At 54.2% G+C, this 27,329-nt stretch overlaps 1 protein-coding gene and 1 long non-coding RNA gene across 3 annotated transcripts in view; one reads left to right on the plus strand and one right to left on the minus strand.

The window, feature by feature from the left end:
- Nucleotides 1-27,329, minus strand: part of KIRREL3 (kirre like nephrin family adhesion molecule 3) — a 1,021,297-nt gene that overhangs the window by 326,770 nt on the left and 667,198 nt on the right. The gene's annotated exons all lie outside the window — the stretch shown is intronic.
- The window catches only part of LOC142256631 (uncharacterized), a 104,237-nt gene continuing 90,598 nt past the window's right edge, over nucleotides 13,691-27,329 (plus strand). The window contains exon 1 of the long non-coding RNA XR_012727554.1: nucleotides 13,691-13,775. This is a non-coding gene — a long non-coding RNA (uncharacterized LOC142256631). The remainder of the gene's footprint in view (nucleotides 13,776-27,329) is intronic.

A 27,329-nucleotide genomic window follows, 5' to 3' on the forward strand; every position in this document is an offset into this window, starting at 1 on the left:
ACTGAGGCATAGTCAGGTAATGGTCAGGACATCAGGAGGACACGTCGTGGAGACAGGGAGTAAACTGAGGCATAGTCAGGTAATGGTCAGGACGTCAGGAGGACACGTCGTGGAGACAGGGAGTAGACTGAGGAATAGTCAGGTAATGGTCAGGACATCAGGAGGACACGTCGTGGAGACAGGGAGTAGACTGAGGCATAGTCAGGTAATGGTCAGGACATCAGGGGACACGTCGTGGAGACAGGGAGTAGACTGAGGCATAGTCAGGTAATGGTCAGGACGTCAGGAGGACACGTCGTGGAGACAGGGAGTAGACTGAGGAATAGTCAGGTAATGGTCAGGACATCAGGAGGACACGTCATGGAGACAGGGAGTAGACTGAGGCATCGTCAGGTAATGGTCAGGACATCAGGGGACACGTCGTGGAGACAGGGAGTAGACTGAGGCATAGTCAGGTAATGGTCAGGACATCAGGAGGACACGTCGTGGAGACAGGGAGTAGACTGAGGCATAGTCAGGTAATGGTCAGGACATCAGGAGGACACGTCGTGGAGACGGAGTAGACTGAGGCATAGTCAGGTAATGGTCAGGACATCAGGAGGACACGTCGTGGAGACAGGGAGTAGACTGAGGCATAGTCAGGTAATGGTCAGGACATCAGGAGGACACGTCGTGGAGACAGGGAGTAGACTGAGGCATAGTCAGGTAATGGTCAGGACATCAGGAGGACACGTCGTGGAGACAGGGAGTAGACTGAGGCATAGTCAGGTAATGGTCAGGACATCAGGAGGACACGTCGTGGAGACAGGGAGTAAACTGAGGCATAGTCAGGTAATGGTCAGGACATCAGGAGGACACGTCGTGGAGACAGGGAGTAGACTGAGGCATAGTCAGGTAATGGTCAGGACATCAGGAGGACACGTTGTGGAGACGGAGTAGACTGAGGCATAGTCAGGTAATGGTCAGGACATCAGGAGGACACGTCGTGGAGACAGGGAGTAGACTGAGGCATAGTCAGGTAATGGTCAGGACATCAGGAGGACACGTCGTGGAGACAGGGAGTAGACTGAGGCATAGTCAGGTAATGGTCAGGACATCAGGAGGACACGTCGTGGAGACAGGGAGTAGACTGAGGCATAGTCAGGTAATGGTCAGGACATCAGGAGGACACGTCGTGGAGACAGGGAGTAGACTGAGGCATAGTCAGGTAATGGTCAGGAGGATACGTCGTGGAGACGGAGTAGACTGAGGCATAGTCAGGTAATGGTCAGGACATCAGGAGGACACGTCGTGGAGACAGGGAGTAGACTGAGGCATAGTCAGGTAATGGTCAGGACATCAGGAGGACACGTCGTGGAGACAGGGAGTAGACTGAGGCATAGTCAGGTAATGGTCAGAACATCAGGAGGACACGTCGTGGAGACAGGGAGTAGACTGAGGCATAGTCAGGTAATGGTCAGGACATCAGGAGGACACGTCGTGGAGACAGGGAGTAGACTGAGGCATAGTCAGGTAATGGTCAGGACATCAGGAGGACACGTCGTGGAGACAGGGAGTAGACTGAGGCATAGTCAGGTAATGGTCAGGACATCAGGAGGACACGTCGTGGAGACAGGGAGTAGACTGAGGCATAGTCAGGTAATGGTCAGGACATCAGGACACGTCGTGGAGACAGGCAGTAGACTGAGGCATAGTCAGGTAATGGTCAGGACATCAGGAGGACACGTCGTGGAGACGGAGTAGACTGAGGCATAGTCAGGTAATGGTCAGGACATCAGGAGGACACGTCGTGGAGACAGGGAGTAGACTGAGGCATAGTCAGGTAATGGTCAGGACATCAGGAGGACACGTCGTGGAGACAGGGAGTAGACTGAGGCATAGTCAGGTAATGGTCAGGACATCAGGAGGACACGTCGTGGAGACAGGGAGTAGACTGAGGCATAGTCAGGTAATGCTCAGGACATCAGGAGGACACGTCATGGAGACAGGGAGTAGACTGAGGCATAGTCAGGTAATGGTCAGGACATCAGGGGACACGTCGTGGAGACAGGGAGTAGACTGAGGCATAGTCAGGTAATGCTCAGGACATCAGGAGGACACGTCGTGGAGACAGGGAGTAGACTGAGGCATAGTCAGGTAATGCTCAGGACATCAGGAGGACACGTCGTGGAGACAGGGAGTAGACTGAGGCATAGTCAGGTAACCGTCCAGGGTCCGATAGCAATAATCAGGTCAGAGGCAATACATAGGCTTTAAGGCCATGATCAGCAGTGATGCAGAAAGCTGGGACTGGCGGAGACCTGGGACTGGCTGCTCAGCTAAGAAGCTCGGCAATCACCGGGAGCACCTGAAGAAGCCCAGCTCCTCTCGGAATGAGATTGGACGGCTGAGCTGTCACTCACCTCCTCGCCTGGCTTGATTGCTCTTGCAGGTGAGCCCCCTATAGGAGGCATTAGAGGGGCAGTTTTCATCCTTCTGGTGAAGACCTCATTTGAATACCTTTACCCAGGAGGCATTGCCTGGAGGACGCCCTGCACCTGCTGCATCTCCATAGTAAAGCCACCACCCACAGAGAGTTATTGGTAAGCCCGCAGTGTGATGTGTGACTGCAGGTGCCCCCCGATCCGGAGGACGAGTGCAGAAATGGAATAGAGAGGAGCCTGTGCGCTGCGGATTCCCTCATGGTCTATGGAGGTCGCTCAGGCAGCACTCAGCTGTTCCGGGATCCCATAGACAATACATGCAGTAGGTGTGCGCATGCGCGGCCATTGCACCTGTCAGGCAGGGGACTTCAGAGATAGGCCGGCTGCAAAATGTTGGACCCCAAGTTACCATCTAGGACCGATATGAGCTTTCTACAATTCCAGTTCCAGTCAGGCGGTGGCGGTGGAGAGTAAATGCTATTCCTGGGGATTATGGGGGATTTCAGGGCAATTCTCTGGAGGATTGTGCAGCCCGGATTACGGCGCCCATTACTGCGCTCACAGATGTTCAGCCGGAGCCGGCGCGGAGCTTTCTATGCCCGGTGTAAGATCATTTCACAAAGATGCGATGATTAGACGTCTCATTAGGAAGATGCAGCGACTGTTCCCGCAGACACCATAAGTGACATCAGTCGCCTCGTCTCCCGTATATCGGGGTCACTCCGCGCCGCGCTGGGCAGATTGGTGTGTGGCTATATCATCAGAAGGCGCCTGATCTGCTGTGCCTTGTTCTGTAGATGCGAAACGTTCCCATGAAGCATATGGCGCCGCACACGTGTCTATATACCCATTACCTGACACGGGCCAGCGTACGGCACAGGTCCGGCGTACGGCACAGGTCCGGCGTACGGCACAGGTCCGGCGTACGGCACAGGTCCGGCGTACGGCACAGGTCCAGCGTACGGCACATTACCAGCGTACGGCACAGGTCCGGCGTACGGCACAGGTCCGGCGTACGGCACAGGTCCAGCGTACGGCACAGGTCCAGCGTACGGCACATTACCGGCGTATGTCACAGGTCCGGCGTATGTCACAGGTCCGGCGTATGTCACAGGTCCGGCGTATGTCACAGGTCCGGCGTATGTCACAGGTCCGGCGTATGTCACAGGTCCAGAGTACGGCACAGGTCCAGAGTACGGTACAGGTCCAGCGTACGGCACATTTCCAGCGTACGGCACATTACCAGCGTATGTCACAGGTCCGGAGTATGTCACAGGTCTGGAGTATGTCACAGGTCCGGCGTATGTCACAGGTCCGGCGTATGTCACAGGTCCAGAGTACGGCACAGGTCCAGAGTACGGCACAGGTCCAGAGTACGGTACAGGTCCAGCGTACGGCACATTTCCAGCGTACGGCACATTACCAGCGTATGTCACAGGTCCGGCGTATGTCACAGGTCCGGCGTATGTCACAGGTCCGGCGTATGTCACAGGTCCGGCGTATGTCACAGGTCCAGAGTACGGCACAGGTCCAGAGTACGGCACAGGTCCAGAGTGCGGCACAGGTCCAGAGTGCGGCACAGGTCCAGAGTGCGGCACAGGTCCAGAGTGCGGCACAGGTCCAGAGTGCGGCACAGGTCCAGAGTGCGGCACAGGTCCAGAGTGCGGCACAGGTCCAGAGTGCGGCACAGGTCCAGAGTGCGGCACAGGTCCAGAGTGCGGCACAGGTCCAGCGTACGGCACAGGTCCAGCGTACGGCACATTTCCAGCGTACGGCACAGGTCCAGCGTACGGCACAGGTCCAGCGTACGGCACAGGTCCAGCGTACGGCACAGGTCCAGCGTACGGCACATTTCCAGCGTACGGCACAGGTCCAGCGTACGGCACAGGTCCAGCGTACGGCACAGGTCCAGCGTACGGCACAGGTCCAGAGTGCGGCACAGGTCCAGCGTGCGGCACAGGTCCAGCGTACGGCACATTTCCAGCGTACGGCACAGGTCCAGCGTACGGCACAGGTCCAGCGTACGGCACAGGTCCAGCGTACGGCACAGGTCCAGCGTACGGCACAGGTCCAGCGTACGGCACAGGTCCAGCGTACGGCACAGGTCCAGCGTACGGCACATTTCCAGCGTACGGCACAGGTCCAGCGTACGGCACAGGTCCAGCGTACGGCACAGGTCCAGCGTACGGCACAGGTCCAGAGTACGGCACAGGTCCAGCGTACGGCACAGGTCCAGCGTACGGCACAGGTCCAGCGTACGGCACAGGTCCAGCGTACGGCACAGGTCCAGAGTACGGCACATTTCCAGCGTACGGCACAGGTCCAGAGTACGGCACAGAATCTCATTCATGGAGTGGGAGAAATACAATATCTCTGCTTGCTGCCAGTACGGCCATGTGCACACTCCGCGGTTTTGATGTCTTTTTCTGCCAGAAGATGCAGATTTGGTGCATACATTTTCTTTACCACACACTCAGTGTACAGCCCTAATGGCATTGCTGTGTAATAACCTTCCTTAGCTTCACTACGAATGTGTCAGATACAGACGATTCCCGGTCCTGATGGTTTGTTACAATGTATCAGTGCAGGTGACACACTTGTCTGTGCTCTGCGGCCCGATTCACCGCCGTTTCTGCAGCCGTTTGTTCTTTTTCTAGCGGCGTTAGTATCGGCTCCTTATTCTCTACTTTGCGCCACTTCTTGAGTCTCTTAATTATTCTCTCTCCAGATGTTACAGATTCATGAAGTGCCGCTTTTACCAGATGTGGCAGGTTTTCCTGCGTCTTACTCCAGTCGCTGACTGGAGGACGGTCCTGAAGGATTCACAATCTCGAGGCTTTGTATAGGATTCGGGACTTCTGGTGCAGAAACGTTGCAAAACACGGTCAAATAAAGCGCAATTCATGGGTTCAGTGCAAAAATCAGCAAATATCACAAGACAAAGAGGAAAAGTGACCAATCAATCAGGATGAATCGGGGCCGAAGATTTTGCTTTCAGGGAACATTAAATGTACAGTCTGCAGCTCCGGAAGGATTGTAACAAACCCTCAGCTGTGGGAAGTAAGAGCTCAGGACCAGTGTAATCTGCAGGCTCTAAGCAGCAGAGCGATTGCATGGTCCGGAGCAGAACTCTCCTCTGTGCTTCATCCTCCTGAAGGCGGCGGACGTGTGACGGCCTCTAGGGCTTTGTTCACACAGGACGTTTTTGCTGCAGTTTTTTTTTTCATTGGTTTTATGCAAATTAAAGGCTGCTTTTTGCAGAGATTCCGGACCTCTCCTGCGCACATCATTGCTTTTTTTGCTGACTGGAAACTGCTGCGTTTTTGCCGCTTTTATCACCATTGAACGGAATGAAAGTAAAAAAACTCAACTGTTTTTTTTTGCTGCTTTTTTTAGTGAATGAAACTAACTTTATTTAAACATGTTCTGTAGACAAATGACACCAAAAACGAAGCAAAAATAGCAGGGTTTTTTTTACTGTCGAGATCAGGTGTGAACAGAGCCGTAGAGCAGATCTCCCGCCCGGCGCTGGCGGCCTCCAGAATTCCTCCCGTGATGCAGCGGACCTGACAGCACCGGCCGGCAGGAGGGAGTGTAATGGTCGGCAGCGGCCCTGGATCAATAGCAGATCAGTAAAGCAGAAGAGCGGCTGCCACCAGTCACAAGTGATTGTCGTCCTCTCCGCCAGTGCAGGACGTAATAACAACGCACCGGACCGCGCTGCTGATCGATGCGGGGAGCGCACGCTAATGATGGAGGCCCAGAGTAAGACGTGTGACCGGTGCTCTGCACCGCCAGTCACCATTCATTCCCGCCAGATCTTTAGAAGAACAAATTATCTGTCAGGATCATTCAGGTGCAATAAAACCGGACATAAAGGGTTAAACGCCGGCCCCACCGCCTCCTGATGAGGAGCCCGAGGATCACTGGAGCCTCCGACTCTGCTCAACCCGAGCCTCCGACTCTGCTCACCCCGAGCCTCCGACTCTGCTCAACCCGAGCCTCCGACTCTGCTCAACCCGAGCCTCCGACTCTGCTCAACCCGAGCCTCCGACTCTGCTCAACCCGAGCCTCGACTCTGCTCAACCCGAGCCTCCGACTCTGCTCACCCCGAGCCTCCGGCTCTGCTCAACCCGAGCCTCCGACTCTGCTCAACCCGAGCCTCCGACTCTGCGCACCCCGAGCCTCCGACTCTGCGCACCCCGAGCCTCCGACTCTGCTCACCCCGAGCCTCCGACTCTGCTCACCCCGAGCCTCCGACTCTGCTCACCCCGAGCCTCCGACTCTGCTCAACCCGAGCCTCCGACTCTGCTCACCCCGAGCCTCCGACTCTGCTCAACCCGAGCCTCCGACTCTGCTCACCCCGAGCCTCCGACTCTGCTCACCCCGAGCCTCCGACTCTGCTCAACCCGAGCCTCCGACTCTGCTCAACCCGAGCCTCCGACTCTGCTCAACCCGAGCCTCCGACTCTGCTCAACCCGAGCCTCGACTCTGCTCAACCCGAGCCTCCGACTCTGCTCACCCCGAGCCTCCGACTCTGCGCACCCCGAGCCTCCGACTCTGCTCAACCCGAGCCTCCGACTCTGCTCAACCCGAGCCTCCGACTCTGCTCAACCCGAGCCTCGACTCTGCTCAACCCGAGCCTCCGACTCTGCTCACCCCGAGCCTCCGACTCTGCTCACCCCGAGCCTCCGACTCTGCTCACCCCGAGCCTCCGACTCTGCTCAACCCGAGCCTCCGACTCTGCGCACCCCGAGCCTCCGACTCTGCGCACCCCGAGCCTCCGACTCTGCGCACCCCGAGCCTCCGACTCTGCGCAACCCGAGCCTCCGACTCTGCGCAACCCGAGCCTCCGACTCTGCTCAACCCGAGCCTCCGACTCTGCTCAACCCGAGCCTCCGACTCTGCTCAACCCGAGCCTCCGACTCTGCTCAACCCGAGCCTCCGACACTGCGCACCCCGAGCCTCCGACACTGCGCACCCCGAGCCTCCGACTCTGCTCAACCCGAGCCTCCGACTCTGCTCAACCCGAGCCTCCGACTCATCCAGCACTTGATGCTTCATGCATGGTGATGCCTCACACATAACTATATTCTACAAAAGTCCAATCAGGAGCCAAACCAGAGACCGCCGCCAATCACTGCAAGAGCTGCGTCTTTTTACAGGGGAAGCCCGTCATACTTATTACCAAAGTCACAAATAGTGAGGAAAATTATATTCTATGAACACACAAACCGCTGCCAGTGTCCTCAGTGAGTCTCCAGCCATCCCCTCTATCCCAGGCAAAATGTCACCACTGCAGCTGATCAGTGGCCTCTGATTGGCTGCAGCAGTCACATAATCCCCCTGCTAGAGCAGGAAGATAGGAGACTGAGCAAAAGAACAGAGGCGCTGCAGACGGAGGAGCGGGCTGTTATAATAATACCAAAATGGGCCCATTCACAGGCGACTATTACATAGGTGCAACTTGTGCAGCCACACAGGGGCCCAGGAGGTCAGGGGGCCACATCCACCTCCACAGCAGGGGGGACATATCACTGATACAGCCACACAGGGGCCCAGGAGGTCAGGGGGCCACATCCACCTCCACAGCAGGGGGGACATATCACTGACACAGCCACACAGGGGCCCAGGAGGTCAGGGGGCCACATCCACCTCCACAGCAGAGGGACATATCACTGATACAGCCGCACAGGGGCCCAGGAGGTCAGGGGGCCACATCCACCTCCACAGCAGAGGGACATATCACTGATACAGCCACACAGGGGCCCAGGAGGTCAGGGGGCCACATCCACCTCCACAGCAGGGGGGACATATCACTGATACAGCCACACAGGGGCCCAGGAGGTCAGGGGGCCACATCCACCTCCACAGCAGGGGGACATATCACTGATACAGCCACACAGGGGCCCAGGAGGTCAGGGGGCCACATCCACCTCCACAGCAGGGGGGACATATCACTGATACAGCCACACAGGGGCCCAGGAGGTCAGGGGGCCACATCCACCTCCACAGCAGGGGGACATATCACTGATACAGCCACACAGGGGCCCAGGAGGTCAGGGGGCCACATCCACCTCCACAGCAGGGGGGACATATCACTGATACAGCCACACAGGGGCCCAGGAGGTCAGGGGGCCACATCCACCTCCACAGCAGAGGGACATATCACTGATACAGCCACACAGGGGCCCAGGAGGTCAGGGGGCCACATCCACCTCCACAGCAGGGGGGACATATCACTGATACAGCCACACAGGGCCCAGGAGGTCAGGGGGCCACATCCACCTCCACAGCAGAGGGGACATATCACTGATACAGCCACACAGGGCCCAGGAGGTCAGGGGGCCACATCCACCTCCACAGCAGGGGGGACATATCACTGATACAGCCACACAGGGGCCCAGGAGGTCAGGGGGCCACATCCACCTCCACAGCAGGGGGGACATATCACTGATACAGCCACACAGGGGCCCAGGAGGTCAGGGGGCCACATCCACCTCCACAGCAGAGGGGACATATCACTGATACAGCCACACAGGGGCCCAGGAGGTCAGGGGGCCACATCCACCTCCACAGCAGGGGGACATATCACTGATACAGCCACACAGGGGCCCAGGAGGTCAGGGGGCCACATCCACCTCCACAGCAGGGGGGACATATCACTGATACAGCCACACAGGGGCCCAGGAGGTCAGGGGGCCACATCCACCTCCACAGCAGAGGGGACATATCACTGATACAGCCACACAGGGGCCCAGGAGGTCAGGGGGCCACATCCTCCTCCACAGCAGGGGGACATATCACTGATACAGCCACACAGGGGCCCAGGAGGTCAGGGGGCCACATCCACCTCCACAGCAGGGGGGACATATCACTGATACAGCCACACAGGGGCCCAGGAGGTCAGGGGGCCACATCCACCTCCACAGCAGGGGGACATATCACTGATACAGCCACACAGGGGCCCAGGAGGTCAGGGGGCCACATCCACCTCCACAGCAGGGGGACATATCACTGATACAGCCACACAGAGGCCCAGGAGGTCAGGGGGCCACATCCACCTCCACAGCAGGGGGACATATCACTGATACAGCCACACAGGGGCCCAGGAGGTCAGGGGGCCACATCCACCTCCACAGCAGAGGGGACATATCACTGATACAGCCACACAGGGGCCCAGGAGGTCAGGGGGCCACATCCTCCTCCACAGCAGGGGGACATATCACTGATACAGCCACACAGGGGCCCAGGAGGTCAGGGGGCCACATCCACCTCCACAGCAGGGGGGACATATCACTGATACAGCCACACAGGGGCCCAGGAGGTCAGGGGGCCACATCCACCTCCACAGCAGGGGGACATATCACTGATACAGCCACACAGGGGCCCAGGAGGTCAGGGGGCCACATCCACCTCCACAGCAGGGGGACATATCACTGATACAGCCACACAGGGGCCAGGAGGTCAGGGGGCCACATCCACCTCCACAGCAGGGGGGACATATCACTGATACAGCCACACAGGGGCCCAGGAGGTCAGGGGGCCACATCCACCTCCACAGCAGGGGGGACATATCACTGATACAGCCACACAGGAGGTCAGGGGGCCACATCCACCTCCACAGCAGGGGGGACATATCACTGATACAGCCACACAGGGGCCCAGGAGGTCAGGGGGCCACATTCACCTCCACAGCAGGGGGGACATATCACTGATACAGCCACACAGGGGCCCAGGAGGTCAGGGGGCCACATCCACCTCCACAGCAGGGGGACATATCACTGATACAGCCACACAGGGGCCCAGGAGGTCAGGGGGCCACATCCACCTCCACAGCAGGGCGGACATATCACTGATACAGCCACACAGGGGCCCAGGAGGTCAGGGGGCCACATCCACCTCCACAGCAGAGGGACATATCACTGATATAGCCACACAGGGGCCCAGGAGGTCAGGGGGCCACATCCACCTCCACAGCAGGGGGACATATCACTGATACAGCCACACAGGGGCCCAGGAGGTCAGGGGGCCACATCCACCTCCACAGCAGGGCGGACATATCACTGATACAGCCACACAGGGGCCCAGGAGGTCAGGGGGCCACATTCACCTCCACAGCAGGGGGGACATATCACTGATACAGCCACACAGGGGCCCAGGAGGTCAGGGGGCCACATCCACCTCCACAGCAGAGGGGACATATCACTGATACAGCCACACAGGGGCCCAGGAGGTCAGGGGGCCACATCCACCTCCACAGCAGGGGGACATATCACTGATACAGCCACACAGGGGCCCAGGAGGTCAGGGGGCCACATCCACCTCCACAGCAGGGGGGGACATATCACTGATACAGCCACACAGGGGCCCAGGAGGTCAGGGGGCCACATCCACCTCCACAGCAGAGGGGACATATCCCTGATACAGCTACACAGGGGCCCAGGAGGTCAGGGGGCCACATCCACCTCCACAGCAGGGGGACATTTCACTGATACAGCCACACAGGGGCCCAGGAGGTCAGGGGGCCACATCCACCTCCACAGCAGAGGGGACATATCCCTGATACAGCTACACAGGGGCCCAGGAGGTCAGGGGGCCACATCCACCTCCACAGCAGAGGGACATATCACTGATACAGCCACACAGGGGCCCAGGAGGTCAGGGGCCACATCCACCTCCTCAGCAGGGGGACATATCACTGATACAGCCACACAGGGGCCCGGGAGGTCAGGGGCCACATCCACCTCCACAGCAGGGGGACATATCACTGATACAGCCACACAGGGGCCCAGGAGGTCAGGGGGCCACATCCACCTCCACAGCAGGGGGACATATCACTGATACAGCCACACAGGGGCCCAGGAGGTCAGGGGGCCACATCCACCTCCACAGCAGGGGGGGACATATCACTGATACAGCCACACAGGGGCCCAGGAGGTCAGGGGGCCACATCCACCTCCACAGCAGAGGGGACATATCCCTGATACAGCTACACAGGGGCCCAGGAGGTCAGGGGGCCACATCCACCTCCACAGCAGGGGGACATATCACTGATACAGCCACACAGGGGCCCAGGAGGTCAGGGGGCCACATCCACCTCCACAGCAGGGGGGACATATCACTGATACAGCCACACAGGGGCCCAGGAGGTCAGGGGGCCACATCCACCTCCACAGCAGAGGGACATATCACTGATACAGCCACACAGGGGCCCAGGAGGTCAGGGGCCACATCCACCTCCACAGCAGGGGGGACATATCACTGATACAGCCACACAGGGGCCCAGGAGGTCAGGGGGCCACATCCACCTCCACAGCAGGGGGGACATATCACTGATACAGCCACACAGGGGTCCAGGAGGTCAGGGGGCCACATCCACCTCCACAGCAGGGGGGACATATCACTGATACAGCCACACAGGGGCCAGGAGGTCAGGGGGCCACATCCACCTCCACAGCAGAGGGACATATCACTGATACAGCCAGACAGGGGCCCAGGAGGTCAGGGGGCCACATCCACCTCCACAGCAGGGGGGACATATCACTGATACAGCCACACAGGGGCCCAGGAGGTCAGGGGGCCACATCCACCTCCACAGCAGGGGGACATATCACTGATACAGCCACACACGGGTCCAGGAGGTCAGGGGGCCACATCCACCTCCACAGCAGGGGGGACATATCACTGATACAGCCACACAGGGGCCCAGGAGGTCAGGGGGCCACATCCACCTCCACAGCAGGGGGGACATATCACTGATACAGCCACACAGGGGCCCAGGAGGTCAGGGGGCCACATCCACCTCCACAGCAGGGGGGACATATCACTGATACAGCCACACAGGGGCCCAGGAGGTCAGGGGGCCACATCCACCTCCACAGCAGGGGGACATATCACTGATACAGCCACACAGGAGCCCAGGAGGTCAGGGGGCCACATCCACCTCCACAGCAGGGGGACATATCACTGATACAGCCACACAGGGGCCCAGGGGGCCACATCCACCTCCACAGCAGGGGGGACATATCACTGATACAGCCACACAGGGGCCAGGAGGTCAGGGGGCCACATCCACCTCCACAGCAGGGGGACATATCACTGATACAGCCACACAGGGGCCCAGGAGGTCAGGGGGCCACATCCACCTCCACAGCAGGGGGGACATATCACTGATACAGCCACACAGGGGCCCAGGAGGTCAGGGGGCCACATCCACCTCCACAGCAGGGGGACATATCACTGATACAGCCGCACAGGGGCCAGGAGGTCAGGGGGCCACATCCACCTCCACAGCAGGGCGGACATATCACTGATACAGCCACACAGGGGGCCAGGAGGTCAGGGGGCCACATCCACCTCCACAGCAGAGGGGACATATCACTGATACAGCCACACAGGGGCCAGGAGGTCAGGGGGCCACATCCACCTCCACAGCAGGGGGGACATATCACTGATACAGCCACACAGGGGCCCAGGAGGTCAGGGGGCCACATCCACCTCCACAGCAGGGCGGACATATCACTGATACAGCCACACAGGGGCCAGGAGGTCAGGGGGCCACATCCACCTCCACAGCAGGGGGGACATATCACTGATACAGCCACACAGGGGCCAGGAGGTCAGGGGGCCACATCCACCTCCACAGCAGGGCGGACATATCACTGATACAGCCACACAGGGGGCCAGGAGGTCAGGGGGCCACATCCACCTCCACAGCAGGGGGGACATATCACTGATACAGCCACACAGGAGCCCAGGAGGTCAGGGGGCCACATCCACCTCCACAGCAGGGGGGACATATTACTGATACAGCCACACAGGGGCCCAGGAGGTCAGGGGGCCACATCCACCTCCACAGCAGAGGGGACATATCACTGATACAGCCACACAGGAGCCCAGGAGGTCAGGGGGCCACATCCACCTCCACAGCAGGGGGGACATGTCACTGATACAGCCGCACAGGGGCCCAGGAGGTCAGGGGGCCACATCCAGCTCCACAGCAGGGGGATTGTGCCCTATGAGGGGGTCTTCTGTCTGTGGACCCCCCTGTTATATGGCTGTGGTGCCGCCTCTGAGGCTCCATTAAGCTTTTCTTGGTTTCCTCTTGTCGCGGGTGCCCCTGGTTATGTTTGGCGCAGTCTGTGGCCTCCAGGCAGTGGATACAGATCCGTGGTCTATTGGTGGCTGTATATTTTCCAGCTCGGTGTTATTTAACTATAAACTTGATTTTTATTTCTTTTTAGCGGAAGCTTTTTCCAGCTGCTATTTCTGCTGTGGAGTTGGCGGAGCGTCTGCCTGGCAGTGAAGTGGTTAAGTGTGCAGAGCTCGGTCCGCGCAGCACGCAGACAGGTGAGTAACGAGCAGATTGACATCTTTGTACATTACTGCTCCCTCCAGTCTCTTAGTGGTCGGAAGCCAAAAGACTCCAAAACTGTTTGCATGACGCTTCCTAAACACTGCGAGAATCAGTGCCAGCACCGGCCCAAAGGACCACCGCGGCTCCGAGCTGCTGAGGAAGACGTGCCGGCACTACCAGGAGCAAACACCAGGGGGCGCATGTATCTGTGCAGAAACAGCCAAACCACCGAGAATCTGACATCAAACATAGGGAAGACAGAAGAGAAAGATAATCTACCCCCTCATTGTATTCTATACCCACCAACATCAACAATCACAGCACAACAATAATACTGCCCCTGTGTACAGGAATATAACTACTATAATACTGCTCCTATGTACAAGAATATAACTGCTATAATACTGCCCCTATGTACAAGAATATAATTACTATAATACTTCCCCTATTTACAAGAATATAACTGCTATAATACTGCCCCTATGTACAAGAATATAATTACTATAATACTTCCCCTATTTACAAGAATATAACTACTATAATACTGCCCCTGTGTACAGGAATATAACTACTATAATACTGCTCCTATGTACAAGAATATAACTACTATAATACTGCTCCCTATGTACAAGAATATAACTACTATAATACTGCCCCTATATACAAGAATATAACTACTATAATACTGCCCCCTATGTACAAGAATATAACTACTATAATACTGCCCTTATGTACAAGAATATAACTACTATAATACTGCCCTTATGTACAAGAATATAACTACTATAATACTGCCCCTATGTACAGGAATATAACTACTATAATACTGCCCCCTATGTACAAGAATATAACTACTATAATACTGCCCCCTATGTACAAGAATATAACTACTATAATACTGCCCCTATGTACAAGAATATAACTACTATAATACTGCCCTCTATGTACAAGAATATAACTACTATAATACTGCCCCTATGTACAAGAATATAACTACTATAATACTGCCCCCTATGTACAAGAATATAACTACTATAATACTGCCCCCTATGTATAAGAATATAACTACTATAATACTGCCCCCTATGTACAAGAATATAACTACTATAATACTGCCCCTATGTACAAGAATATAACTACTATAATACTGCCCCCTATGTACAAGAATATAACTACTATAATACTGCCCCTATGTACAAGAATATAACTACTATAATACTGCCCCCTATGTACAAGAATATAACTACTATAATACTGCCCCCTATGTATAAGAATATAACTACTATAATACTGCCCCCTATGTACAAGAATATAACTACTATAATACTGCCCCCTATGTATAAGAATATAACTACTATAATACTGCCCCCTATGTACAAGAATATAACTACTATAATACTGCCCCCTATGTACAAGAATATAACTACTATAATACTGCCCCCTATGTACAAGAATATAACTACTATAATACTGCCCCTATGTACAAGAATATAACTACTATAATACTGCCCCCTATGTACAAGAATATAACTACTATAATACTGCCCCTATGTACAAGAATATAACTACTATAATACTGCCCCTATGTACAAGAATATAACTACTATAATACTGCTCCTGTGTACAAGAATATAACTACTATAATACTGCCCCCTATGTACAAGAATATAACTACTATAATACTGCCCCTATATACAAGAATATAACTACTATAATACTGCTCCTATGTATAAGAATATAACTACTATAATACTGCCCCTATGTACAAGAATATAACTACTATAATACTGCCCCCATATACAAGAATATAACTACTATAATACTGCTCCTATGTACAAGAATATAACAACTATAATACTGCCCCTATGTACAAGAATATAACTACTATAATACTGCCCCTATATACAAGAATATAACTACTATAATACTGCTCCTATGTACAAGAATATAACTACTATAATACTGCCCCATGTACAAGAATATAACTACTATAATACTGCTCCTATGTACAAGAATATAACTACTATAATACTGCTCCTATGTACAAGAATATAACTACTATAATACTGCCCCCTATGTACAAGAATATAACTACTATAATACTGCTCCTATGTACAAGAATATAACTACTATAATACTGCCCCTATATACAAGAATATAACTACTATAATACCTCCCCTATGTACAAGAATATAACTACTATAATACTGCCCCCTATGTACAAGAATATAACTACTATAATACTGCCCCCTATATACAAGAATATAACTACTATAATACTGCCCCCTATGTACAAGAATATAACTGCTATAATACTGCCCCCTATGTACAAGAATAAAACTACTATATTACTGCCCCCATATACAAGAATACGACTACTATAATACTGCCCCTATGTACAAGAATATAACTACTATAATACTGCCCGCTATGTACAATAATATATCTACTATAATACACTGTATATGATATATTACACAGGATGGGGTGTACTCACTTATGCTATGCACTGTATCTAATGAGCAGATAATCTCATGAAATATTTAGTTTTTCATTAGACCTATAAATCAGGTTCTGATCCGTTCCGTTGCGGCTCGTGGTCGCGCGGCGCTCTCTGTTGGCGGGCCGCGCGGCGCTCTCTGTTGGCGGGCCGCGCGGCGCTCTCTGTTGGCGGGCCGCGCGGCGCTCTCTGTTGGCGGGCCGCGCGGCGCTCTCTGTTGGCGGGCCGCGCGGCGCTCTCTGTTGGCGGGCCGCGCGGCGATCTCTGTTGGCGGGCCGCGCGGCGATCTCTGTTGGCGGGCTGCGCGGCGATCTCTGTTGGCGGGCTGCGCGGCGATCTCTGTTGGCGGGCCGCGCGGCGCTCTCACATCCGTAGCGGCAGCGATCGGCTTCACATTTATCTTGCTTTCGCAGCCACACTGGGCATTGATTTTGGTAGCAGGAAGGGTTAATCGCTCGTATAATTCCTCCAGACGTCGCTCGCGCGGAGTCTGATTTTCTCAGAAGTCGGGGCCTTTTCTCGGAGAACGTTCCATGGATTTTCTTTTTTTATAAAACTTCCATCCAAATGTCACATTTCAATCACAAATTGATTGCAGGCGATGGATTGCTTCTCCAACACTGCACTCAGCGCCGCAGCCGCAGCCAGCCATGGATCGAGGGGCTGCGGAGAGGGAGAAAGGCTCCACAGGGCGAATCGATGGCTTTAAGCCATTAGTGCCACCTTCCTTGCCTGGCACCGTCTATAAACGAGCCTGAATACATCATTTAGCTCAGTGCAGCTCTGGCAGAGCGAGACCAACGCGTTATCCAGACTGCGGCTGCAGAGCAACACTGCCGTGACCCAGCGGCACAGATAATCACATCACACAGCCCAAATGTGCGATCCAGAAACACAGCAGCCGAGACCGAAAGAACATATATATATAATGGTAGAGGGATCGCAGCCATCAGAAACAACCAGCAGCAGCCGATATAAAACTCATCATCTGTGATACATCATAATGTCACTGCTGAGCTGAGAGATCTATTACTATACAGAGCTAGGGGGCGCTCCCTGTATACAGAGATACATGATAAGATCCTGTCTGCAGCCACCACTAGGGGGCGCTTCCTGTATACAGAAATACATGATAAGATCCTGTCTGCAGCCACCACTAGGGGGAGCTCCCTGTATACAGAGATACATGATAAGATTCTGTCTGCAGCCACCACTAGGGGGAGCTCCCTGTATACAGAGATACATGATAAGATCCTGTCTGCAGCCACCACTAGGGGGCGCTTCCTGTATACAGAAATACATGATAAGATCCTGTCTGCAGCCACCACTAGGGGGAGCTCCCTGTATACAGAGATACATGATAAGATTCTGTCTGCAGCCACCACTAGGGGGAGCTCCCTGTATACAGAGATACATGATCAGATCCTGTCTGCAGCCACCACTAGGGGGAGCTCCCTGTATACAGAGATACATGATAAGATCCTGTCTGCAGCCACCACTAGGGGGAGCTCCTTGTATACAGAGATACAGGATAAGATTCTGTCTGCAGCCACCACTAGGGGGAGCTCCCTGTATACAGAGATACATGATAATATCCTGTCTGCAGTCACCACTAGGGGGAGCTCCCTGTATACAGAGATACATGATAAGATCCTGTCTGCAGCCATCACTAGGGGGCGCTCCCTGTATACAGAAATACATGATAAGATCCTGTCTGCAGCCACCACTAGGGGGAGCTCCCTGTATACAGAGATACATGATAAGCTCCTGTCTGCAGCCACCACTAGGGGGAGCTCCCTGTATACAGAGATACATGATAAGATCCTGTCTGCAGCCATCACTAGGGGGCGCTCCCTGTATACAGAGATACATGATAACATCCTGTCTACAGTCACCACTAGGGGGAGCTCCCTGTATACAGAGATACATGATAAGATCCTGTCTGCAGCCATCACTAGGGGGCGCTCCCTGTATACAGAGATACATGATAAGATCCTGTCTGCAGCCACCACTAGGGGGAGCTCCCTGTATACAGAGATACATGATAAGATCCTGTCTGCAGCCATCACTAGGGGGCGCTCCCTGTATACAGAGATACATGATAACATCCTGTCTACAGTCACCACTAGGGGGAGCTCCCTGTATACAGAGATACATGATAAGATCCTGTCTGCAGCCATCACTAGGGGGCGCTCCCTGTATACAGAGATACATGATAACATCCTGTCTACAGTCACCACTAGGGGGAGCTCCCTGTATACAGAGATACATGATAAGATCCTGTCTACAGTCACCACTAGGGGGAGCTCCCTGTATACAGAGATACATGATAAGATCCTGTCTGCAGCCACCACTAGGGAGAGCTCCCTGTATACAGAGATACATGATAAGATCCTGTCTGCAGCCACCACTAGGGGGAGCTCCCTGTATACAGAGATACATGATAAGATCCTGTCTGCAGCCACCACTAGGGGGCGCTCCCTGTATACAGAGATACATGATAAGATCCTGTCTGCAGCCACCACTAGGGGGCGCTCCCTGTATACAGAAATACATGATAAGATCCTGTCTGCAGCCACCACTAGGGGGAGCTCCCTGTATACAGAGATACATGATAAGATCCTGTCTGCAGCCACCACTAGGGGGAGCTCCCTGTATACAGAGATACATGATAAGATCCTGTCTGCAGCCACCACTAGGGGGCGCTCCCTGTATACAGAGATACATGATAAGATCCTGTCTGCAGCCACCACTAGGGGAAGCTCCCTGTATACAGAGATACATGATAAGCTCCTGTCTGCAGCCACCACTAGGGGGAGCTCCCTGTATACAGAGATACATGATAAGATCCTGTCTGCAGCCATCACTAGGGGGCGCTCCCTGTATACAGAGATACATGATAACATCCTGTCTACAGTCACCACTAGGGGGAGCTCCCTGTATACAGAGATACATGATAAGATCCTGTCTGCAGCCATCACTAGGGGGCGCTCCCTGTATACAGAGATACATGATAACATCCTGTCTACAGTCACCACTAGGGGGAGCTCCCTGTATACAGAGATACATGATAAGATCCTGTCTACAGTCACCACTAGGGGGAGCTCCCTGTATACAGAGATACATGATAAGATCCTGTCTGCAGCCACCACTAGGGAGAGCTCCCTGTATACAGAGATACATGATAAGATCCTGTCTGCAGCCACCACTAGGGGGAGCTCCCTGTATACAGAGATACATGATAAGATCCTGTCTGCAGCCACCACTAGGGGGCGCTCCCTGTATACAGAGATACATGATAAGATCCTGTCTGCAGCCACCACTAGGGGGCGCTCCCTGTATACAGAAATACATGATAAGATCCTGTCTGCAGCCACCACTAGGGGGAGCTCCCTGTATACAGAGATACATGATAAGATCCTGTCTGCAGCCACCACTAGGGGGAGCTCCCTGTATACAGAGATACATGATAAGATCCTGTCTGCAGCCACCACTAGGGGGCGCTCCCTGTATACAGAGATACATGATAAGATCCTGTCTGCAGCCACCACTAGGGGGCGCTCCCTGTATACAGAGATACATGATAAGATCCTGTCTGCAGTCACCACTAGGGGGCGCTCCCTGTATACAGAGATACATGATAAGATCCTGTCTGCAGTCACCACTAGGGGGAGCTCCCTGTATACAAATATACATGATAAGATCCTGTCTGCAGCCACCACTAGGGGGCGCTCCCTGTATACAGAGATACATGATAAGATCCTGTCTGCAGCCACCACTAGGAGGAGCTCCCTGTATACAGAGATACATGATAAGACCCTGTCTGCAGCCACCACTAGGGGGAGCTCCCTGTATACAGAGATACATAGGATCCTGTCTGCAGCCACCACTAGGGGGAGCTCCCTGTATACAGAGATACATGATAAGATCCTGTCTGCAGTCACCACTAGGGGGAGCTCCCTGTATACAGAGATACATGATAAGATCCTGTCTGCAGCCACCACTAGGGGGAGCTCCCTGTATACAGAGATACATGATAAGATCCTGTCTGCAGTCACCACTAGGGGGAGCTCCCTGTATACAGAGATACATGATAAGATTCTGTCTGCAGTCACCACTAGGGGGAGCTCCCTGTATACAGAGATACATGATAAGATCCTGTCTGCAGTCACCACTAGGGGGAGCTCCCTGTATACAGAGATACATGATAAGATCCTGTCTGCAGCCACCACTAGGGGGAGCTCCCTGTATACAGAGATACATGATAAGATCCTGTCTGCAGTCACCACTAGGGGGAGCTCCCTGTATACAGAGATACATGATAAGATCCTGTCTGCAGCCACCACTAGGGGGAGCTCCCTGTATACAGAGATACATGATAAGATCCTGTCTGCAGTCACCACTAGGGGGAGCTCCCTGTATACAGAGATACATGATAAGATTCTGTCTGCAGTCACCACTAGGGGGAGCTCCCTGTATACAGAGATACATGATAAGATCCTGTCTGCAGCCACCACTAGGGGGAGCTCCCTGTATACAGAGATACATGATAAGAGCCTGTCTGCAGCCACCACTAGGGGGAGCTCCCTGTATACAGATACATGATAAGATCCTCTCTGCAGTCACCACTAGGGGGAGCTCCCTGTATACATAGATACATGATAAGATCCTGTCTGCAGCCACCACTAGGGGGAGCTCCCTGTATACAGAGATACATGATAAGATCCTGTCTGCAGCCACCACTAGGGGGAGCTCCCTGTATACAGAGATACCTTCTCTTTTTGTGGTCACTGTATAAATAAGTTGTGCGCTTCCTCTGGTTCAGGAACATGCAGATAATGCTGTGATATTATTTGCTTTTTCTGCAGATAATGTGGAGCTTTGTTGTAGAATGATCTGGCCTCATGTCCTGGCCTCTGCAGAGGTAGATACTGGAATTGGAGTGATGGGGTTTGCAGGATCCATTCCATTGAATTCAGCAGTAATCTGTGGCCGCCTGAATCTTTAGATGTTTGATTCTCCAGCCTGGCCGGACATCATCATTGTGATAACATGCACGTAACGGCTCATCAGGCAGGGGGCGCTCCTCGGGGGTCCCGTCAGGCAGGGGGCGCTCCTCAGGGGTCCCGTCAGGCAGGAGGCGCTCCTCAGGGGGTCCTGTCAGGCAGGGGGCGTTCCTCGGGGGTCCCGTCAGGCAGGAGGTGCTCCTCGGGGGTCCCGTCAGGCAGGGGGCGCTCCTCGGGGGTCCCGTCAGGCACGAGGCGCTCCTCGGGGGGTCCCATCAGGCAGGGGGCGCTCCTCGGGGTTCCCTTTAGGCAGGAGGCGCTCCTCGGGGATCTCATCAGGCAGGGGGCGCTCTTCGGGGATCTCGTCAGGCAGGAGGCGCTCCTCGGGGATCTCGTCAGGCAGGAGGCGCTCCTCGGGGGTCCCGTACAGCGACAATGACCAAGGAGGCGGGTGGAAGCGTCCGGAGAGGAGATTTGCACTGCCTCGAGCAGACCCGCCATGGCCATCCTCTGGTGTCCGAGCTTAATGTATCCGTTATACGCTGTAGCCCCCCAGTCAGGGTCTGGGATTGGGGGCGGCTAAGTGCTGAGGAGTAATGATGTATCCGATCAGATGTTCTCAGATTCAGCGTTCACAGACGGGAGACGCTTTATAGAGCACATTACGCCCGGCACACATCCCCTGCTGCGCCATTAAAAGGTGGAGAATCCTGCGCTGAGTCCTCTCCGGCGCAGGATCAATTTGGCTACTAAAAGAGGCTTTTAACCAGCGTTTGAGGACGCGGCGCGCCGAATATAAAAAGACTGGCACTGAACACCGATTGCCAGGACCGCGCCGAGGAGCCCCTATGAGTGACGTGAAGAATCAGGAGTTGTCAGACGCCAAAGGAAAGACGAGCCCCGGTGCATCCAGCGCTGGAGACGCCGAGGATCAACTGTGGGGACTGATACAGGGAAGACGAGCCCCGGTGCATCCGGCGCTGGAGACACCGAGGATGAACTGTGGGGACTGATACAGGGAAGACGAGCCCCGGTGCATCCGGCGCTGGAGACGCCGAGGATGAACTGTGGGGACTGATACAGGGAAGACGAGCCCCGGTGCATCCGGCGCTGGAGACGCCGAGGATGAACTGTGGGGACTGATACAGGGAAGACGAGCCCCGGTGCATCCGGCGCTGGAGACGCCGAGGATGAACTGTGGGGACTGATACAGGGAAGACGAGCCCCGGTGCATCCAGCGCTGGAGACGCCGAGGATCAACTGTGGGGACTGATACAGGGAAGACGAGCCCCGGTGCATCCGGCGCTGGAGACGCCGAGGATCAACTGTGGGGACTGATACAGGGAAGACGAGCCCCGGTGCATCCGGCGCTGGAGACGCCGAGGATCAACTGTGGGGACTGATACAGGGAAGACGAGCCCCGGTGCATCCAGCGCTGGAGACGCCGAGGATCAACTGTGGGGACTGATACAGGGAAGACGAGCCCCGGTGCATCCGGCGCTGGAGACGCCGAGGATGAACTGTGGGGACTGATACAGGGAAGACGAGCCCCGGTGCATCCAGCGCTGGAGACGCCGAGGATCAACTGTGGGGACTGATACAGGGAAGACGAGCCCCGGTGCATCCGGCGCTGGAGACGCCGAGGATGAACTGTGGGGACTGATACAGGGAAGACGAGCCCCGGTGCATCCAGCGCTGGAGACACCGAGGATCAACTGTGGGGACTGATACAGGGAAGACGAGCCCCGGTGCATCCGGCGCTGGAGACGCCGAGGATGAACTGTGGGGACTGATACAGGGAAGACGAGCCCCGGTGCATCCGGCGCTGGAGACACCGAGGATGAACTGTGGGGACTGATACAGGGAAGACGAGCCCCGGTGCATCCGGCGCTGGAGACACCGAGGATGAACTGTGGGGACTGATACAGGGAAGACGAGCCCCGGTGCATCCAGCGCTGGAGACGCCGAGGATGAACTGTGGGGACTGATACAGGGAAGACGAGCCCCGGTGCATCCAGCGCTGGAGACACCGAGGATGAACTGTGGGGACTGATACAGGGAAGACGAGCCCCGGTGCATCCGGCGCTGGAGACGCCGAGGATGAACTGTGGGGACTGATACAGGGAAGACGAGCCCCGGTGCATCCGGCGCTGGAGACACCGAGGATGAACTGTGGGGACTGATACAGGGAAGACGAGCCCCGGTGCATCCGGCGCTGGAGACGCCGAGGATGAACTGTGGGGACTGATACAGGGAAGACGAGCCCCGGTGCATCCGGCGCTGGAGACGCCGAGGATGAACTGTGGGGACTGATACAGGGAAGACGAGCCCCGGTGCATCCGGCGCTGGAGACGCCGAGGATGAACTGTGGGGACTGATACAGGGAAGACGAGCCCCGGTGCATCCGGCGCTGGAGACGCCGAGGATCAACTGTGGGGACTGATACAGGGAAGACGAGGAGACTTGTTTGCTGTAATTGATGTAATTTCACACGTCTGAAAACTCAGAGACCCACGAGAGCGGAAAAGCACGGAAATTACAGGAGGAAGGTCCCAGGAAAGGCGCGCTTAACCCCCGACTGCCTGCAGAGCTCCGCACCATCACTGGCGGATGCAGGGATACAATGTATCACCACAGGGTGGATGCAGGGATACACTGTATGTATCACCACGGGGTGGATGCAGGGATACAATGTATGTATCACCACGGGGTGGATGCAGGGATACAATGTATCACCACAGGGTGGATGCAGGGATACACTGTATGCATCACCACGGGGTGGATGCAGGGATACACTGTATCCCTGCATCCACTCTGTGGTGATACACTGTATCCCTTCATCCGCCCTGTGGTGATACATTGTATTGTTGCATCCGCCCTGTGGTGATACATTGTATCCCTGCATCCGCCCTGTGGTGATACATTGTATTGCTGCATCCCCCTAGAGGTGATACATTGTATCCCTGCCCCCGCCCAGTGCTGATACATTGTATCCCTGCCCCCGCCCAGTGCTGATACATTGTATCCCTGCCCCCGCCCAGTGCTGATACATTGTATCCCTGCCCCCGCCCAGTGCTGATACATTGTATCCCTGCCCCCGCCCAGTGCTGATACATTGTATCACGACATCAATCATTTATGGCTCAGTCTCTTGGACATAATTGACCTCACTTTGATGTGATTGATATGAAATATTAAACAGACTGAGCCCCACGGAGCGACGATGGCGGATTCATGTATCCATTCATTATGCAGCAGCAGGTATCATAGGTGGAACAAAGCGCCTTCATGTTCAGCTTCATATTATCTCCGCTTCTTAAAGGGGTTGTCCAAGGTAAAATGCTCAGCGACCTAATGGAGCTTTGCTCACTACTGCGCCGGTCTCTGGCTGCATCTGGTGACGTCATGTCGACAGCGCTGCAGCTAATCACTGAGCTGAGTAGCTCTGCCAATGTGGATGGCACAAGCAGTTATTGGCTGCATCCGGTGACATCCTGTCGACAGCTCTGCAGCCAATCAGTGAGCTGAGTAGCTTTGCCGATGTGGGTTATTGGCTGCAGCGCTGCTGATGTTACATTACCGCTGCAGCCAAACATCACAGGTAAAGTTCTGTTGCACTTTTTACAGATCGCTTTGGGTAAATGATTTTTTTTTCATAGGGGACAAACCCAGTAAAGGAGCGGAGGTCAAACAAGTCCAGCAAGAAGAGATCCAACAGCGTGATCCTTCCACTATTCCGCCAGATCACAATGTATCACCGCACACAGGCGGCTCCGGATCTGGAGATAATTTATTAGGGCACTCGTCCCTCATCTCCTAACAGGCTGGGGCTAATTAGGGGCCATGGTCGGGTTTGGAGAGGAGCCGGACTATATTACAGTCTATAAATTAAGTGATGCTCGGGTCCCGAGGAGCGCGGCGGCCGCGCCAATAATTCATGAATCCAGGATCAATGCGAATGTGGAAGAGCTGATATCAGAATAATACAGCGGGGTCAGGGAGGATCAGCCGCGGGATGTCCGAGGATGATTAATGCCGCCATTACGTGAGCCATCAGCGGGCGCAGCTGGGGAGCGCTTATTGTATTTTACGTGATTTACAGGGGCCACAAATGCAATTAACGGGAAACTTATGGCCCAAATAACAGACAGGAAAAAAAGGAGAAGATGCACATATTATCCCCAGAGTTCAGGCCCGGCAATCGCCACGTTCCACCGCCGCGTTATCACCGGCCGCTGCCAAGGAAGACGCGGGTCCTCGCATCTCATTACAGCGCTTGTGAAAAGGAGCAGCGCTGCATATTACCATTCATAATCCTCTCCGCTCTGAAGACAGGGGGATTTATAGAACCACCATTTTCTGCTCGTCGCCAAGGTTACCGGCCACCCCTGCAGTCTATCGGAGGTGGCCGCGCGACACAGCTGTTTCTACAAGTGATTATTTCTTTTTTAACCCTTTCACAATACTTGAGTAATCATCATCTTCTATTTGGCCCATGATTTGTCAGGTATACAGTGGCGTGCAAAAGTCTGTGCACCCCTGGTCAAAATTACTGTTATTGTGAACATTTAACCACGTTGAAGATGAAATGATCTGTAAATGGCAGAAAGGAAAATAGGACACATGTCCTTTGTATTTTAGAGGAAAAAATGTATTTAATTTTTTACATTTTAAAATTAACAAAAATGAAAATGTGCCCAAACATAAGTTTGTGCACCCTGCATGGTTAGTAGCTAGTATTCCCCCTTTTGGAAGTATCACAGCTTCTAAACGCTTTTTGTAGCAGCCAAGAGTTTTACAATTCTTTTTTGAGGTATTTTCCTCCATTCTTCTTTGGAGAAATCTTCCAGTTTTGTGAGATTCCTGGCTCGTCTTACATGCACTGCTCTTCCTTGGAGACGTCTGTGGCTATTCTTCAAAAGAGCAGTGAATGCAAGATGAGCCAGGAATCTAACAGAACTGGAAGACGTCTCCAAGGAAGAACAGAGCATGCAAGACAAGCCAGGAAACTCTCAACTGGAAGACATCTCCAAGGAAGAGCAGTGCATGGAAGACGAGCCAGGAATCTCACAGAACTGGAAGATGTCTCCAAGGAAGAGCAGTGCATGCAAGACGAGCCAGGAATCTCACAGAACTGGAAGACGTCTCCAAAGAAGAGCAATGCATGCAAGACAAGCCAGGAATCTCTCAACTGGAAGACATCTCCAAGGAAGAGCAGTGCATGGAAGACGAGCCAGGAATCTCACAGAAATGGAAGACGTCTCCAAGGAAGAGCAGAGCATGCAAGACAAGCCAGGAAACTCTCAACTGGAAGACATCTCCAAGGAAGAGCAGTGCATGGAAGACGAGCCAGGAATCTCACAGAACTGGAAGATGCCTCCAAGGAAGAGCAGTGCATGCAAGACAAGCCAGGAATCTCACAGAAATGGAAGACATCTCCAAGGAAGAGCAGTACATGCAAGACGAGCCAGGAATCTCACAGAAATGGAAGACGTCTCCAAGGAAGAGCAGTGTATGCAAGACGAGCTAGGAATCTCACAGAACTGGAAGACGTCTCCAAGGAAGAGCAATGCATGCAAGACAAGCCAGGAATCTCTCAACTGGAAGACATCTCAAAGGAAGAGCAGTGCATGGAAGACGAGCCAGGAATCTCACAGAACTGGAAGACGTCTCCAAGGAAGAGCAGTGCACGCAAGACAAGCCAGGAAACTCATAGAACTGGAAGACGCCTCCAAGGAAGAGCAGTGCATGCAAGACGAGCCAGGAATCTCACAGAACTGGAAGATGTCTCCAAGGAAAAGCAGTGTATGAAAGACGAGCCAGGAATCTCACAGAACTGGAAGACATCTCCAAGGAAGAGCAGTGCATGCAAGACAAGCCAGGAATCTGACAGAACTGGAAGACGTCTCCAAGGAAGAGCAATGCATGCAAGACGAGCCAGGAATCTCACAGAACTGGAAGACGTCTCCAAGGAAGAGCAGTGCATGCAATACAAGCCAGGAATCTGACAGAACTGGAAGACGAGCCAGGAATCTCACAGA

Source organism: Anomaloglossus baeobatrachus, chromosome 11 (genome assembly GCF_048569485.1).
Source record: "Anomaloglossus baeobatrachus isolate aAnoBae1 chromosome 11, aAnoBae1.hap1, whole genome shotgun sequence".
In the NCBI taxonomy this organism is placed as follows: Eukaryota; Metazoa; Chordata; class Amphibia; order Anura; family Aromobatidae; genus Anomaloglossus; species Anomaloglossus baeobatrachus.